The sequence below is a fragment of the Rhinolophus ferrumequinum genome, chromosome 10, assembly GCF_004115265.2.
Source record: "Rhinolophus ferrumequinum isolate MPI-CBG mRhiFer1 chromosome 10, mRhiFer1_v1.p, whole genome shotgun sequence".
Lineage (NCBI taxonomy): Eukaryota > Metazoa > Chordata > Mammalia > Chiroptera > Rhinolophidae > Rhinolophus > Rhinolophus ferrumequinum.
This window is the reverse complement of record NC_046293.1, coordinates 50,845,680-50,861,448: the sequence shown is the minus strand read 5'-3', so window position 1 is coordinate 50,861,448 and position 15,769 is coordinate 50,845,680. Positions and strand designations below refer to the sequence as shown.

The following is a 15,769-nucleotide window of genomic DNA, read 5'->3' as shown; positions in this document are numbered from 1 at the left end:
CTCCCTCATTTCCTGCTCCCTTAGCCCGCCTCAACCCTGTGCGTCCTCCTCTCTTTTCCCCCATTTCTTCCTCTGATCTCTCTTCCCCCACTTAGCTTTCCTGCCCTTTCCTACCAGAGTCACTACCTTCTCCATCTTTGGGGAGCTCACCCTTTCCTCCTCCTCATGTTCTCCCCATGCCCTCCTCTCATTCTGGCCCCTCTTCACCCTCCACTTCTTCTCCCTCTCCCCACACCATCCCTCCCTCTCCCACTTGAATGTGGGTCTCAGGAAATGTGCCTTGTTTGCTGGTTCATGAGTATGGGGTCCCATATCTGCTACAGGAGGCCTCCGGGTTTGACAGGTTGCCTGACAGGCTGGGTCCCCACCTCTACAATCCTGAAGGGGTCTGTGGTCTTCACCATCTCCAGCACCTCTCATGCCTGGCTCTCTGTGTGTCTCCTATGCCGGGGCATCTCTGGGAGGCTCCCACCCCATGCTGCTACTGCTGCCTCTCTTAGGGTCTGAGCAGTTTGTCTGCACATCCAGGACCATGCTGAACCCTTGTTCCTCCTCCAGTCCTTTCTGGGGGGCAGATGGCCACCTTTTTTCCATCACAAATCCCAATTTGTGTGTCATCATGTCATTTAGGGAATCACTGCTTTAGAAGAAAGGGATGATTAAAGAAAAAACATACATTGAGAGAAAGGTGTTGAGCAAGAGAGAGGTGGAGAAATTGGTGCCAAGGCAGAGATTAAAAGGGCAGATGCTGGGGAGGGAGGAGGAGGAGGAAGAGGAGAAAGCAGAGAGAGAGAGTAAAAGAGAGAGAGAAAGTAAAAGAGAGAGTGAGAAGTAGAAATAGAGACTTCGAGATAGGGGAGAGAGCTAAGGTCCCTCCCTGCTTTAAAATTCTGGGTCTTTGAGAAGAAGAGTGAACAAAGGAGAAACAGAGTGCCTAGGCTTTTTCCTCCAGGAAACCTCGCTGGAGATTCCCTTATCCTCGCACTGATCTCCAGTTCCCTCCTGGACCAGCCACCCTGCTGTCTCTGTTTTATGGGCTCTGGCAGCTCTGGGAGCAGGTCTGCCCTCCGTCCTCCCTTCATACCCACTCTCCAATGCAGGGTGCTCCCCTGAGGGGGCAGTGGCTATCCTGACCTCTAGAGGAGGGGGAAGGTTGTGGATAAGGCAGACCCGCCCTCCCCCAGTGGACTGTACTCCTCCCACGCACAGCAGATGCATTGAATTCTGGGCACCTTGAGGGCAGAGATTGCATCTGTAGCTCTAAGATGCCAAGGCCTGGCCTGAGCCTGGTAATTGCAGCTCCTCGATAATGTTTAGTGAGTTGCATAACTGAGGAGCACCCCTGGGACCATGGCTGGATCTAGGGGTCCCCCTAGGTTTGGTGACACCTTTGTCCTCAGCATCAGTTGGCCCTGCAGGGCGCTTGTGTCTCTGGGCTGTCCCCCAGCTACACTGAGCTGTCCCCTCTCCCAACTCTCCCCCCACGGGAGGACCCGTCCATGCCTCCCCCTATGGACCCTCCTCCCACGTTACCCAGGCCCCTCTGGAAGGCGCAATCTCAGCGCCCAGGGCGGCCTCTGAGCCACAGGAGGCAGTGCTGGTGAATAATTCATGGCGCTGGGAGGCCCTTATCTCCCAGGCCGGGCCCCACCCGGGGCCCCTGCACTGGGCTGCTGTCCCACGACTCCCTGCTTTATCTCAACGCCCAGCTTGTAATGCAGCCCGCCATATCACAGGCAGAAGGGGAGATTAATTTTCTGGTTTTGCATGGGCGGGGAGAGGAGGGGGCGTGGGGAGGTGCTGGGGAGCAGAAGCTGGGATCTTTCCGATTTCAGACTCCAGCGGCTTAATCCTCTCCCAGGCCTGCAGGAAGGGGAGGAAGGGGGTGTTGCAAGCCAAATTTCATCATCAGCGGCGGCAGCCCCAACAGAGGGAGGAGGCGGCGAGGGGCAAACAGACGGGAGAAGCAGCGGTGCTGGCACAGAAAGGCGAGTTGTTTGGAAACAGGGTAAAAGGCGGCCCTCTCAGCCTGGGCTCACAGACACCCGGCTTGTCCGGGTGGGAGCTTGGGCCATGTGGGGTGAACACATGGGACATGTATGTGTACACACAGGAGCTCCAGGCGCATAAGCTTACCTCTTAGGGACGTCACACCAGCCTCGGTGTCTGCCACACCCCACACAGGGCTCGGCACAGAGGCGGCTAAAAAAAGTGTTGACTGATTAGGGGGCTGAATATCTGGGGGAATGCTGATGAGCTGAGCAGACACAGCCCCATGTCTCCTGAAATCTGGCTCTGCTATCTTTCCATCTGCCCTGCGAGCCCTGGCACACACACAGACTGCTGGCTCCTTTGGTTTCCTGTGTCCGCCATGGTCTACCTAGGCCAGCGAAGGTGGGACAGTGGCCTGGGGAGCCTGCAGGTCCCTGCTGCTTCTGCTTAGATGACACAACTACCCAGAGAGGGAGGAATCTACCGTCTGTTAACTGAGCACTTATTATGTACCAGGACATGGGCAGGGCTGCCACATGTTCCCCAAGATCAATTAGAAGTGAGTCTTGCCTTCAGGGAGCTTAGTGGCCCAACGGGGATAACCAGACACATAGGTAATTGATTCTGAGGCATAACAGAATGTGATGCTTGCTAGGAAAGAGCTGCAATAAAAGTGCTCCAAGGAGGGAGAGAATTGATGACGACCAGGAAAGTGTCTTGGAGGATGTAGCATTTGAGATGGGTTTTGAAGGATAGGTAGGAGTGTATATCGGCTATAATGGCATTGGGAGGGAGGCAAAGCATTTCAGGAGAAGGAATAGTATGGAAGAAATGATCATAGGGGACCAGAGCGTAACAAAGAGATAGCAATTTTGTCTGTCTGGTGAATGAGGAAGAATAGTGATGGTCAAGGCTGGGAGGCAGGCCAAGGGGAAGACACGAAGGTTCCTGACATCATGTGGAAGAGCTTGCATTTGTCTATGGCCACTGGGGAACAACTGAAGAGTTCTGAGCAGGAGGTGGCATGATCAGAGTGGTGTTGGAGGAAGATAAAAATAGCCACATCATTGAGCATTTGTATGCTGGGTATTGTCCTAAGTGTTACGGAAAGAATTCTCTCATTAAATCCTTACAACATTCTTCTTAGTAGGTAATAATATCATCCCATTTTAGAGGAGATCCAAGATTGTGGAGTAGATAAACACTGTGCCTGCTTCATTCCGTGAACACATAAAAATTACAACTAAATTATAGAACAGTCAACCTGGAAAACCATCTGAGGTCTAACTGAACAGAAGTTTTATAACTAAGGATATAAAGAAGAAGCCACGTTGTGACTGCATTGTTTACAATGGCCAAGATGGGGAGGCAGCCCGTGTGTCTGTCGATGGATGAACGGATAAAGAGGAAGTGGTACATACATACAATGGAATATTGCTCGGCCAGGGAAGGGGATGGGTTCTTGCCATCTGCAGCAGCATGGATGGACCTGGAGGGTATTGTGCCGAGTGGAGTATGTCAGACAGAGAAATACAGATGCAATGTGATTTTGCTTATATGTGGAATCTAAAGAACAAACTAAACAAACTAAACAGAAACAATCTCATAGATACAGAGAACATATTGATGGTTGCCAGATGGGAGAGGAGTTGGGGTGAGTGAAAAAAGGAAGGGATTAAGAAGTATAAATTGGTTGTTATACAATAAAGATGGTTATGTAGGGTGTAGCATAAGGAATATAGTCAATAACATTGTGACAACTATGTATGGTGTCATATTGGTACTAGATTTGTTGGGGTGATAGAGGGGAGGGGGTTGGGGGCAGGGTGAAAAAGGTGAAGGGATTAAGATGTACAAACTGGTACTTACAAAATAGTAATGGGGATGTAAAATAAAGCATAGAGAATACAGTCAATAATGTGGTAATAACTATGTATAGTGCCCGGTGGGTACTAGACTAGTCAGGGGGATAATTTCTTAAATTATACAAATGTCTAACCACTGTGCTGAACACCTGAAATTAATATAAAATAATATTGAATGTCAATGGTAATTGAAAAATTAAAAAAAGGGGGGAAAGGTGAAGGGGAATAAGAGGTCCAAATTTCCTGGAATAAAACAAATAAGTCATGGGTCATGTGATGTACAGTGTAGGGAATATAGTCAATAATATTGTGATAGCATGGTACAGTGTCAGATGGTTGCTACACTTATCACGGTGATCACTCCTTTAGGTATATAAATGTTGAATAGCTATGGTGTGTACCTGAAACTAATATCATATTGTATGTTAGCTGTATTTTAATAAAAATCCTAAAAAAAAAATCATCCCATTTTATAGATGAGGAAATGGAGTCACAGAGGTGTTGGCAATAGAATGAGAATTAATTAAAGACAGCAGAAATCACAGATGGGAAGTTTAGGATGATAAATTCTTTAGTGTCTCAGGCACTTTTGGCCATGGAGAGAAATACTCATTATTTTTTCTACTTTGATATCTAAGTTATTAATATTTATTCAATTATTAACATTCCCCTAAATATTTTCATACTACTTATACAACCAATAAATAAAAAATCTATGAATTTAGCAAATTATATTTCCCCAAATATTTAAACATTGATTGCAAATGAAATCAATTAAACTCTTCATAAATCAAGTTTTCTCAAAAGCTTTGAAAAATCCTGAAAAGCAGACAAAACAAGCAATATTACAATAATTGCTGAAAAGGCCCCCATTAACAAAAACAATAGCATGAATTTAAATGTCTTTGTTCCATATTTCTAACATTATTTTCTTTTTTCTTATTCTTTTCTCTTCCAGGGTTAGAATTTTCCTGATTTCAACAGAGCCTCAGCCTGCAGACTGGAATGAATGGAGATGATTTGGGACAGGAATGGAGGGGAGTGGGGGTTGGGGAGCACAAAAGTCCTGGCAGGTTGGGGCTTCCAGGAAGAGTTTCCTGGGCTTCATTATGCAGCCCTTTGCCTATTTCATCAGGAACTCTCTCCTCTTTACACTTGGACCAATCATAGATTCTGAATTTTTGTATGTGACCCTAATCTTTTCCCCAAAATGATTCTAGTTCTGAGTACCTTATCTTTACAGTACAGCCCAGTGTGTTCTGAGTGGGGCCTGGTCTGGTTCAGTTAAGCCTAAAGTCCTTGGTCAATTGGTTAACTGGAACTATGTCCGTCTTTTCCTTCTCAGCTGCAAAGACCTACGCTATTGTCAGCAAGGGCGCTGAAGCCAGGGTCTAAGATGAGGCATTAAGGGCTTGAATTAGGGCAGTGGCAATGGAAATAAAAAGGAAAGGACAGTTTTCAGAGACTCCGTGAAGGCAAAACTGACTTATATTAAATGGGAGAGAATAGTTTTTCTCACAGAATCAAATGAAAATACATGGGAAGGTCCTCTCTGTACCTTATAAGCACTATTAAATCCTAGTTGTTTTGCTTTGTTGTTATGTTAGGATAAGAGATTGCCAAGCACAAAGCCTGAGGGAGTTCACCCAATGCAGGGAAGGCAGGAAAGGAGGCTGAAAGACAAAGGGAACTGAGAGCAATTGGTCCACCAGAAGAATCAGGAGAGAGAGAGAGAGGTGTCACGTAGACCAAAGAGATGGGAGCATGAGGACAGTTAGGTCCAAGAGAGAAGAAGGGAAGGTCTGAACCAGGGTGGGGAGAGTATGGTTGTGTTGGGAGGGAGAAAAGAAACAAAAGGGGTGAGTGATACGTTAGAGACAGAAATGGCAGATGGCGACGTGCTGCTTGCACGTGCTGATGAGGGGCCAGAGGGGACGCTGGTGATTCTAAAGTCATGCATTTGGGGGTGGGGAGCCTGGGCAGATTCAGGCAAGGAAGATTGGGGTGGCCCTGGGTTCCTACAAGGCATAGAACGAAGGCTCCCCACCGTGACCAGGTTTGACACTCCTTTGCAAAGATCAACTATTGTTTCTCAGCCATGTGGCCCTCAGCCTTCTAGGGTAGCTATCACCCTCTACTCTTCTCCTGGGAAACAGAATCAGAGAAGTTTAGAACTTGCAGCATCTTTAGACGTCATCTAATCCACCCTCCACCTTCAGCTACCACCACTGAACAGATGAGGCCATAGAGCAGAAATGGCATGATGAGTGACAAAGCTGGGATTAGAATCCTGGTCTCCTGACTCCCAATCGAGTATATTTTACCCCTGTCACTCAACCTGGTGATTCTACCGCAAGAGGACTTGGCCCCGTGCACCCAATATCACCTGGCTGCCTAAAGAGACTTTTCCAGAAAAGTAGGTTGTATTTTGGCTTGTAAAACCTAAAAGCCCTTACATTGGGGTAGAGTTAGGAGTCTTGGTGGTAGTCGTTGAAGGTATGAGGCCTCAGAAAAGATGAATCCCTCACTACTCTGTACACCTGAAACTAACATAAAATAATATTGAATGTCAACTGTAATAGAAAAAAAATTAATTAGAAAAAGGAAAAGATGATTCCGTCCCGTGCTTATCAAAGAACGGGACGATGTTGGGGATACTTTAAGGACTAACAGCTGGTCGTCAGAAGTGGGGAGAGATGAGAGGCAGGAGATGGAGGCCGGGGGTTCGAGAGGATAGGCTCCCCTGGCCTCAATGACGGTCTGGCTTTAAGCCTATGTGAAGAGCTGGGAGAGGGAGGAAAGATAAAGTGGTGGGCTGTGTCCTCTGGGGGTGTGGAACTGGACACCCAGGATGCGAGGACTCAGTGTGGGATAGGATGGATGGTTTTGTCCAACTTAAAAGAACCACAGTCCAGCCCCCAAACTGGCAGCACCTCTGTCTCCCCTGGGCCCCTGACCACTCTCTTCTCCCTCCTCCCTTTGATTGCTGGTGGTAATTGCTCTCCATTTGGCAATTACTTAGTTCATTAATTGCCTAAAGGAGAGTATCAGCCTAGGGTGGGGGTGATTGGCAAAGAAGGTAATGGGGAGGGAGGACTCTACGGAACCAGATACGGACCTGGACCTGGAACGGGACTGGAGTGTGGTGGAGGAGGGTGAGCCTTATATAGCTGGCTCGGGTCAGCTAAGTTGCTCTGCTCAGATCTAGTATGGAGAAACCACTTTTCAACTCTAATGTAGACACCAGTACTTTCACTCGCAGATACCCTACCATCCCTGATCCAGTCACACTCTCCATCTGTCCTCCTCTGCCATCATCAGTACTACCACTCTCCAACTTTCCTCCTTCAACATCATCATCACCACTGTCACCCTTGTGGTAGGTGGCCTGTAAGGTGACTCCCAGTGACTCCTGCCCCCTGGAATTCATATCGTTGTGTAACCCTATCCCCTCAAGTGTGGGCTGTATTTAATGACTCACCTCTAGTGAATAGAATTCAACAGAGGTGATGGGAAGTTATTTCAAGATTAGGCTATAAAAAGACTGTGGCTTCCATCTTGGGTACTCTGTCGTTTGCACTGAGGAAAGCCAGTTGTCAGCTACCCTATGGAGAAGCCCACATGGCAAGGAACTGAGAGAGGCCTCAGGCCAACACCCAGCGAAGACCAAGAGCCCAGGAGGAACTGAGTCCTGCCAACAACCATGTGAGAGAGCTTGGAAGCAGATCCTCCTCCTGCGGAAACTACAGGTGCGATTGCAGCCCCAGCTGACACCTTCGTTGCCGTCTTGTGAGAGACTTTGAGCCACAGGCACCCAGCTAAGCCTTGCCCAGATCCCTGGCCCACAGAAACAATGAGATTTTTAAAAAGTGTGTTGTTTTGCACCATGAGGTTTTGGGGGTAATTCGTTATGCAGCAATAGATAATTAGTGCAGCTACTGCCATCGTCATGACCGTCATCACCACCGCTACCACCAGCACCACCTGCTCTCAAACCCACCACCATAGCTTCCATCACAGCCCTCACCACTGTCACCACCATCCCCATTTTTACTTTAAACTCAAATGTGATGCTTTCACGAACACCAGCCTCACAATCATCATCTCCAGCTGCAAAAGCCTTTCTAACACCCCATCTGTACTAGGCTCTATGCGAGATTACAAAGTCTGTGCCCTCAGAGAATCAGGTGGGGACTCTTTTGGGGAATCAGGACACATTTGTGAAAAGTGAATAGCAAGTCCAGGACGTCTATGCTTACTGCCACTTTGGGTTGTAGGGAAGGCTTCGTGGAAAACGGGTCTAATTTAGGCCTCAAAGGCTCAGTGAGATCTGAATAGGCAGAGGGGAAGGGGCAGACATACGTCAGCTTGATGTGTCAGGTAGAAAATGAAGTGAGGAGATCTGGCCAGAGGGGCGGTCCATTCAGGGAAGCGGAGGGAAATGAGGCTGGAACCAGAAAAGAAGCACATGGAGGTCGAATGCATTTGTTCAGGGCTCTCCACTTTCCAAGCATCGTCTGTGCTAAGTTGGTTAAGTAGGGCCATCCTCTTAAGGACATGCCCAGTTTCCTAGCTTAGCCAGAGGGAGCCAGGTCTGGGACTGAAGCCTTGAGCCTTCTGCTGCAGCGAGAGACAGTGTGGAGTGTCGGGATCCAGCCAACCCAAGTCACAACTCCTTCCAGCTGATAACAATAGGTGAGTTATTCAACCACCCTGTCAGTTGTACCCACCTCTCAGGCTGCTGTATGGACCAGACATCATATGAGAAACATTGTATGTGTTTCCAGCCACATGGCAGCCTGGGAACCAATGTTCATTCTATCTCCCAGCCTCCCTGCACCCTCTCCTGCCCAGCGCCCTGTCCATTCACTTGGAGGCTGGGCACAAGTTCATCCAGGGAGACAGACCTGCCACGCTGCACAACTTCTGAGGGCACCATTTACATATGGACACGAGGGTAGGAGGAGTTAGGAAGGAGATACTATTGACCAGCTGCTTCTCACTCCGGAACGTCTTTCAGGATGGGTCCAGGAGAGTTGACTCCTCCATTCAGGCCTGTGTGACCAAGAAATGACCGCATCTGCCTTTTCCAGAGACTACGTCTTCTACCTCCTGGGGAGGGCAGGGCCCAGAGCCAGGATCCCAGAGCTGGACGGAGCCCTCTGGAACTTCTGGATGGAACTCAGCCCGTCCTTCATCCAGGGAACATGCCACGAGTCCCATGTGACAAGACAATGCCATCCTCACAGCCGTGTACAGCTTTCATACCCACAGCTTCATTGGACTAACCACCACCCTAGGACACAGGCCTCCTTATTGTTTCACCCTCACTTTATAGATGAATAAGTGGGAGCTCAGAGAGATTCAGTGACGTTGCCCCAGACTACTGAGGCGGTGAGTGGCTGAGCTGACCCCAGGTCCCAGGATGCCGAATGCTGTGCTGTCCTCCAAGCGTACACTGTCCCAAGGCTCCAAGAGGCTCAGTGACTTGCATGAAGTCCCTCGGCTTAGATGCAAGGGGGGCGGTTAGAACCCAAACCTCTTTCCCAGCCCCTAGAGCAGTGTTCTTTCTGCTCCATCACCCTGCACTGGGTAGAAAAACTGCTGCGGGGAAACAAGTTTGGCAATGGAAAGGGAGAAATGATGGCAGGAGAGGGAGGAGGGAGCTGGAGCCCTGCGGGTGACTGCAGAGGATGGGGTCGATATGGAGATGGGAGGGCTGGGACACCAGGGTCCCCAGCTGGCTGGGGCTGGGACCAGCCCTCCCCCCTCCATCAGGCCTGGGGCTGCAGGCTGCCAGTGCTCCTCCATCAAGACCCCCCCGAGAGCCCGAAATCAAATATTCCTTCTCCCCTGCTCAGGCAGGCTTATTGCCTCTGACAGCAAATGTATTGCTCTAATCTTTTCTCATTTTGCCGAGATGGGCTCCATTCTGACCTCCCTGCCAGCCTTGAAGGCTTTGCAGAAGCGGGAGGGACACACCAAGGTGGGAGGGAAATGCAGGGGCTGGGCTATAAATGGGGCAGCTGTGTGATCCTGGGTTTGACATGGCCTGTCTCTAGAAGGCGGAAAGAGACTGGAGAATCTGGAGATCTCTGGGGGAACCCATGACTGAGGGTTCTCTGGTGAAAGCAGATAGGAAAGGCTTGGTGGGCAATGAGGGAGCAGGCTCCGAGGCCCCAGGGAAACAGACTTCTACAGAGCAGACAAACCTGGTGTGCGTGTGTGTGTGTGTGTGTGTGTGTGTGTGTGTGTATTGGAGCCAAAATTCTAAGCTTGGGAGATGGGCCTCCTGAGATGGGGAAAGCAGGGTGTGCTCACCCTCTCCAGAGGATCTGGCCTGCCACGCCTATCCTTCTGTGCCCTCTGCTGCCCAGAAGCCTTGCCAGTATGAAGGCCCCCTGCTCCTCTGGCTGCCTCTCCTGGTCTTCCCTGCTTAGATGAGCACTCAGGTTTGGCAAACCTCAGACAGGCATCATGGAAGGGCCAGAGGTTGGACGGGTGGGAGGAGCAGGGTTTGGGAGGTGCTCAGCCTGGGGGTCAGGGGTGGCACCCAGAGCCCAGGCAGAGGGGGAAGGGCTGGGTAGAGCAGAGTGACTGTGGGAAGGAATTCACTGCTCAGAGCCAGCTGTGGGTCCATGAGAAGGGGACAGAAGACTAATGGAGTTTGGCTAGGGAGGAAAAGTGGGTGGCATGTCTAGAGCAGGAGTGAGGCAGGCGGGGGAGGGAGCTAGTGCTCTGGCCTGAGTGTGTGTGTGTGTGTGTGTGTGTGTGTGTGTGTCCCAAGGTTGGGTGGGGGAGAGTCCTTGTGCCCCATCATGGTGAGTGTCTGTCTGTCTAGGTGCACCTTCAGTTTGGGCTGGAAAGTTTTCATGATCCTGACAGTTTATGAGTGTGAGAGGCCGTCAGCCTCTGGAGTATGGACATGGGGCCTGCTTCTCTCTTTGAGGTCCTCTGGCCCTCGCCAGAGAGAAACTCATGACTGGAGAGGCTGAGCTGGGTCCGAGCTCTGCTCAGGGTTCAGCAGGGTTAGGGTAGGGTGGGTGAGGGGGTTAGAGATTAGAGGGAGGGAGGTTTCTCCTGAACTCCCCTCTGGCTGGGAGCTGCTACCTCCTACTGTAGGGCAAGGCAGGCCCACATCTCAGCAAAGATCTCATAATGATTCTTGTTTTAGAGTGAAGCCCCTGCCTGGACTGCCCTTCCTGTTCCCCTCTGATTGTTGCCAACTCCACCTGCAGAAAGGCTTTCCCTGCCTCCACAGGTCTCCATCTGTTCCCTGCATTCCCGAGGTTCGTGCCAAGGCCACTCACTTGGGAAGAACATCGTGCCTTGTGCCTTGTTCGGTAACTTTTCTTTCCTCAGTCCCTTCCCCTTGTCTGAAGATAGCTGAGGTGAAGTGCGAGAAACTTTCTATGTGGCAAGGCAGGAACTGGAGCTCAAGGCCCTACCGGATGGGAGTTACCACTCACTACCACGTGTTTATAGGTGCACAATGCTGAGTGACTCGGGACAGATCACTGTCCCCTCTGGTCCCTTACTTTCCCCAGCTCTGGAGATACATCTCCCTTGCAGAACCTCTCTGTAGTAGACCTCAGTTATGGCCAACAGACCCAGGAATGGGAACCTTGGCCCATTCCCGCCCAGGGTGCAGCAGCCTTCTTGCTCAAGGCTGCAGCGCCCCTCTAGCGGCCTAACGCCCTGTCGCTGGTGTAGCTGTGTAGGATGGGAGCCGTAAGGCCCTTCAGAGGATATTCAGACCAGAGATTTCCAATCTTTTTCACTCCAAAAAACTTCCATGACGCTGACATGGTAGTAGTTGTGTTTTTGATAGCTGTTGATTGAGAAAATACATAACGACTGCGTTCTGGATCACATCATTGAAATTCGTTGTATTTTATTCATCCCCCCAGCAATCACACTTGCGCATAGTCAATCAGTTACACAGATGGGTTACTCATAGTCTTTTTTGAAGGCAGGGGCTGAGTCTCCTGTGATCACTCCAAGGCTGCTACCGTTTGGGAACCATAGATTTAAACCACTCCTCATGTCACAGATGAGGAGACAGACCTAGAGAGGAAGAGACTGGCTTAAATTCACACAGCTAGCGAGGGAGATGCACCAGAATTTGAATTCAGGATAGATATTTGCCACAGGGACTGCCAATCAATCCTACAGGGGGCTAAATAAGGAGGAAGTTGCAGGCAGGGTAGGACAGAACCGCCCCTGAGAGGTGCAGGGAGCCCTCATCCTGTCTTCTTACCATCCTCATTCAGGTAAAACATGCCTAGAAGAGCTGCAAAGGGGACCTAAAGGAGGAGGTGGCCAAATAACAAACAGAGGGATGAGTGGAGAGGAGAAGCCAGCTGTTTTGAGCCCTTTACCCTCGATACCCAGACTGCACAGACTCTAGGCAAGTCATTTAACTTCTCCGAGACTCAGTTTTCTCCTCTGTAAAATGGGAGGGAACTAACAGTTGAACATTTCCCTCCCTGTGGGAATAATGCCTTTCTTACCCCACAGGACTGTTAGAGAATCTAATGAAATGTGTGCAGAAGTTCTGGGTATATTGCAAAGTGATTAGAGAAGGGAATTTTGCATCCGTAATCTCCTTTTTAATCCTCGAATCAACCCTGTGAAGTAGGTTCCATTATTCTCATTTAACACTGGAGGTAACAGAAGTTTAACAGAGAGAGAGAGAGCCCAGATTTGACTTCAGATCTGACTCCTCTGAGAACTGGCTCTTGGCTTGACTTTTAGGATTTACAGTGAGTAGAAGTGATACTTGTTACAATTTAGGTAAATCTCTGGTCTCTTTAGAACCAGCTACTTTCCTCTCCCTCCTCTCAGCCTGTCTCCCTACAATTCCAGCCACCTTGAGCCCAGAGTAGCCCAGTGTCCTCTGAGTAAAGGGCAGGCAAGCAATGGCTCTTGCTTGGGGCAAGGTTAGCTGAGGTGGGCACAGTGAGAAGGGAATACAGGAGGACTGCAGGCAAGAGAGAGGGGACAGGAGAAGGCCCATGGGTCCCAAACCTGTTTGTACCTCAGAATCGCCTGGAAGATTTTAGAAAGTCTCTGAGTCTCACTCTTCATGAATCTAGGCTTTGGATCCATATTTTAGATGCACATGACCAGCCAGGCTTGGAAAGGGGATGGCAAGAAGTATGTTACCTTCTCGGATGTAGTTTTTCAACAGCTATGATAGAGCAGTGGTTCTTCAAGTGTGGTGCCCAGATGGGTGGCATGAGCATCCCCTGGAAATGTGTTAGAAATGCAAATTCTCAGGCCCCACCGAGACCTACTGAATCAGAAACTCTAATGGTGGGGGCCAGCAATCTGTGTTTTAACAAAGAGCCCTAGAGGAGATTCCTGTGCACGCTACCATGTGAGAACCGCTGGTACAGCACAGGGAATGGCTGAAGGCCAGGCATGTTGACAGAGATGGGACAAGGCGGGGTGAATGAGCTGTGGCCTCTGTTTTCAAAGAGGCTGGAATCTGGTGGAGATGAGTTCAGTACCTCAGTAACTACACCACCTCCCCCAAGGAAAGGCTCCTTGGAGCCTGGGCACCTGTGCTTCTGGAGGGGACTTGGTTCTGTTAGAGTCTGCTTTACTTCAACACTTTATTCATTGCGAGAGTAAGATTCCTAGGCATGAAGTGGGGAAACCACAGATTTGGGAAGTTTTTTGTGTTTTTGGTTTTTTGAAGAGAGGGAGAGGGGTCATCAGAAGAAAGGGAGGAAAGGAACAGAGAGGAAGGCAGGGAGGCACAAAATAAGAATTCCTCCTTATGGAGCGCTTACAGGCACTGTGCAAAGATTTTGCAAACGCTATCTCGTTTAATCTCCCTAGAAGCCCTTTACACTATAATTATCATCTCCATTCAACAGACAGGGAAATAGAGGCACAGAAGTCAAGTTGCCCGTCACATAGGTCATAAGTGATAGAAGTAGACCTTGAACCAGGACCAGTATTAACTCCAGAGCCCGCGCATTTAACCACTATGCTTTGCTGCTTCTCTTAGAGGAATTGGAAGAAGTACAGGCCTGTCATTTGCTCGAAAACCTTCAATGGCTCACTAGTGCCTCAAGAATTAAATTCAAGATCTCTGACACGGGTAATCTCAAAATCCCGCCCAGTTTCACCCATCCCGCTTAATCAAGATCCTAGCCGGGCCACTCTGCATGACTTCTCCATTTTATTTCCTGACTACTTCACGTCCCACTCCCCTCCCCATTGGATCCAATCCATTCTGAAGAAGAGACTCCGCTCAAATGCCTCTTCTTCCAGGGAGACTATGCTGATTCCCAAACAGAAGTGGGATCGCTCTCCTCGAACCTCCAAACACAATCCCCACCTCCGCACTCTAAGCTGTTTGTGCCTCCACCCCCTTGGTACTCAGCGCTCTGCGTGGAACGCAGAAGTGCTCAAAACATCTTCGTTTAATTGACAGAGGAAACAATAATTCTCGAATGGAGGTAGGGAGTGAGATCTCTAGAAATGGAGATAAATGAGAAGGAGCTGGGAGGCAGAAACCTAGGGAGGGGAGAAAATGAAGACAAACCCTGGGCGGTGACGAGACGGACTGCAGCCAGGGACCCAGTGTCCCCCGTTCCCCGCCAGGCCTCCCCTACCGCTCAGGTGAATCTGTCTCGACTTCTGGGCAGAAGGCCGGTCCCTGGAGAGGTGGGGCGCGGGGGCGGCGGGGTGCGGCGCGCTCTGGCGGTCACCCGCATCCCTCTCATTAGCATAAATCCCATTAGCGGCTCCCCGCGCCCGGCAGCCACGCCGACGCCTGGTGGAAGCCGGGTGGGGGTGGCCCTCCCCGCGCTGGCTGCGAGGGCGGCGCGTTAAGGGACCGCCGCTCCCCCCGACGGCGCGTTCCAGTAGAGAAAAACCCTTTTACAGCCATTACTTCGCTGGCACCTCAGAACCACCCGGCGGGTGGGGCTCTACAGACGCGGGAGATTAAATAACCAGGCCAAGAGCGCGCATCTAATTAGTGGCAGAGCCGGGAATGGAATCCGTGCTTTCTGGCTCCAGATCGCATGCGTTTCCCGTTACAGGTGCAGCCCTAGGATGCCTCCCTACCCAGAGAACTATAGTTTGGGAAGAAAGGATGTTAGGACCCCTTCCCCCACCCCCACAATCCCACCCTTCTTGTATTTGTTTCTCACCAGACTAGTGCAGCAGCGAAGAGAGTTGAGAGCATTAGGAGGGTTGTGGTGATGGGACGTGTGGGGGGACGGTGTTTCTAACCCCCATCATTTGGGCCGCAGGGATTGAGTGGGGGGGTGGAATGCTACTACCATCTCGTTGAACTCACCTCCGCTCACTCAAATGGCTATATTTTGGAGCTGCAAAAAAGCAAGAGAATATAGCAGTAAATGAGAGGAAGTTCTCTTGTTCTCTGGAAGTTTATAGTCCTGTAGGGACAATCAGGACTGTTTTTACTGAGCGCTTACTGTGTGCCAGGAACTGTACTGAGTACTTTACATGGATATTTCATTTCTTCCTCTCAACAATTCTATGAAATAGGTCTTATTATGCTTTCCTCTTACAGACGAGTGAGCAAAGGCACAGATGACTTGTGAAAGGCCATCTAAGGTAACTGGAAGAACCAGGAAGACTAAACACATGAGGTAACATGTGATAAGGGAGGAACAGCGGCATGCCAGGGGAGCTTACAGCAAAGGCGAAGCTCCAGGCCTCAGTGAACTCCCTGGGCAAGGCAGAAAACATTTAATGCCTAGAAGGGTGAGTAGAACTAGCCCAAGAGGTGTTGGGAAGAGGAACTGCACATGCTAGAGGGTCAGGAAGTGCAGCTCAAGGGCCAAGCAAGGGCCTGGTTAGGGAAGCCTTGTTAAGGATTTTGGTCTTTATTGAGGAGGAAGTTGGAGTCATTAATGGTTTTA

The 15,769-nt window shown here is 49.9% G+C and overlaps 1 long non-coding RNA gene across 4 annotated transcripts in view; it reads left to right on the top strand.

Moving 5' to 3' along the window:
• LOC117028212 (uncharacterized) overlaps positions 1–5,448 on the top strand; it is a 31,768-nt gene extending 26,320 nt beyond the window's left edge. For 2 of the 4 annotated variants that reach the window (XR_004424096.1, XR_004424097.1), the window contains one exon: positions 4,816–5,448. This is a non-coding gene — a long non-coding RNA (uncharacterized LOC117028212). Of the gene's footprint in view, positions 1–1,861; positions 1,990–4,815 lie in introns of those variants that run through there. The other 2 variants (XR_004424098.1, XR_004424102.1) reach the window with 2 other exon arrangements.
• The last annotated feature ends 10,321 nt before the right edge of the window (positions 5,449–15,769 follow it).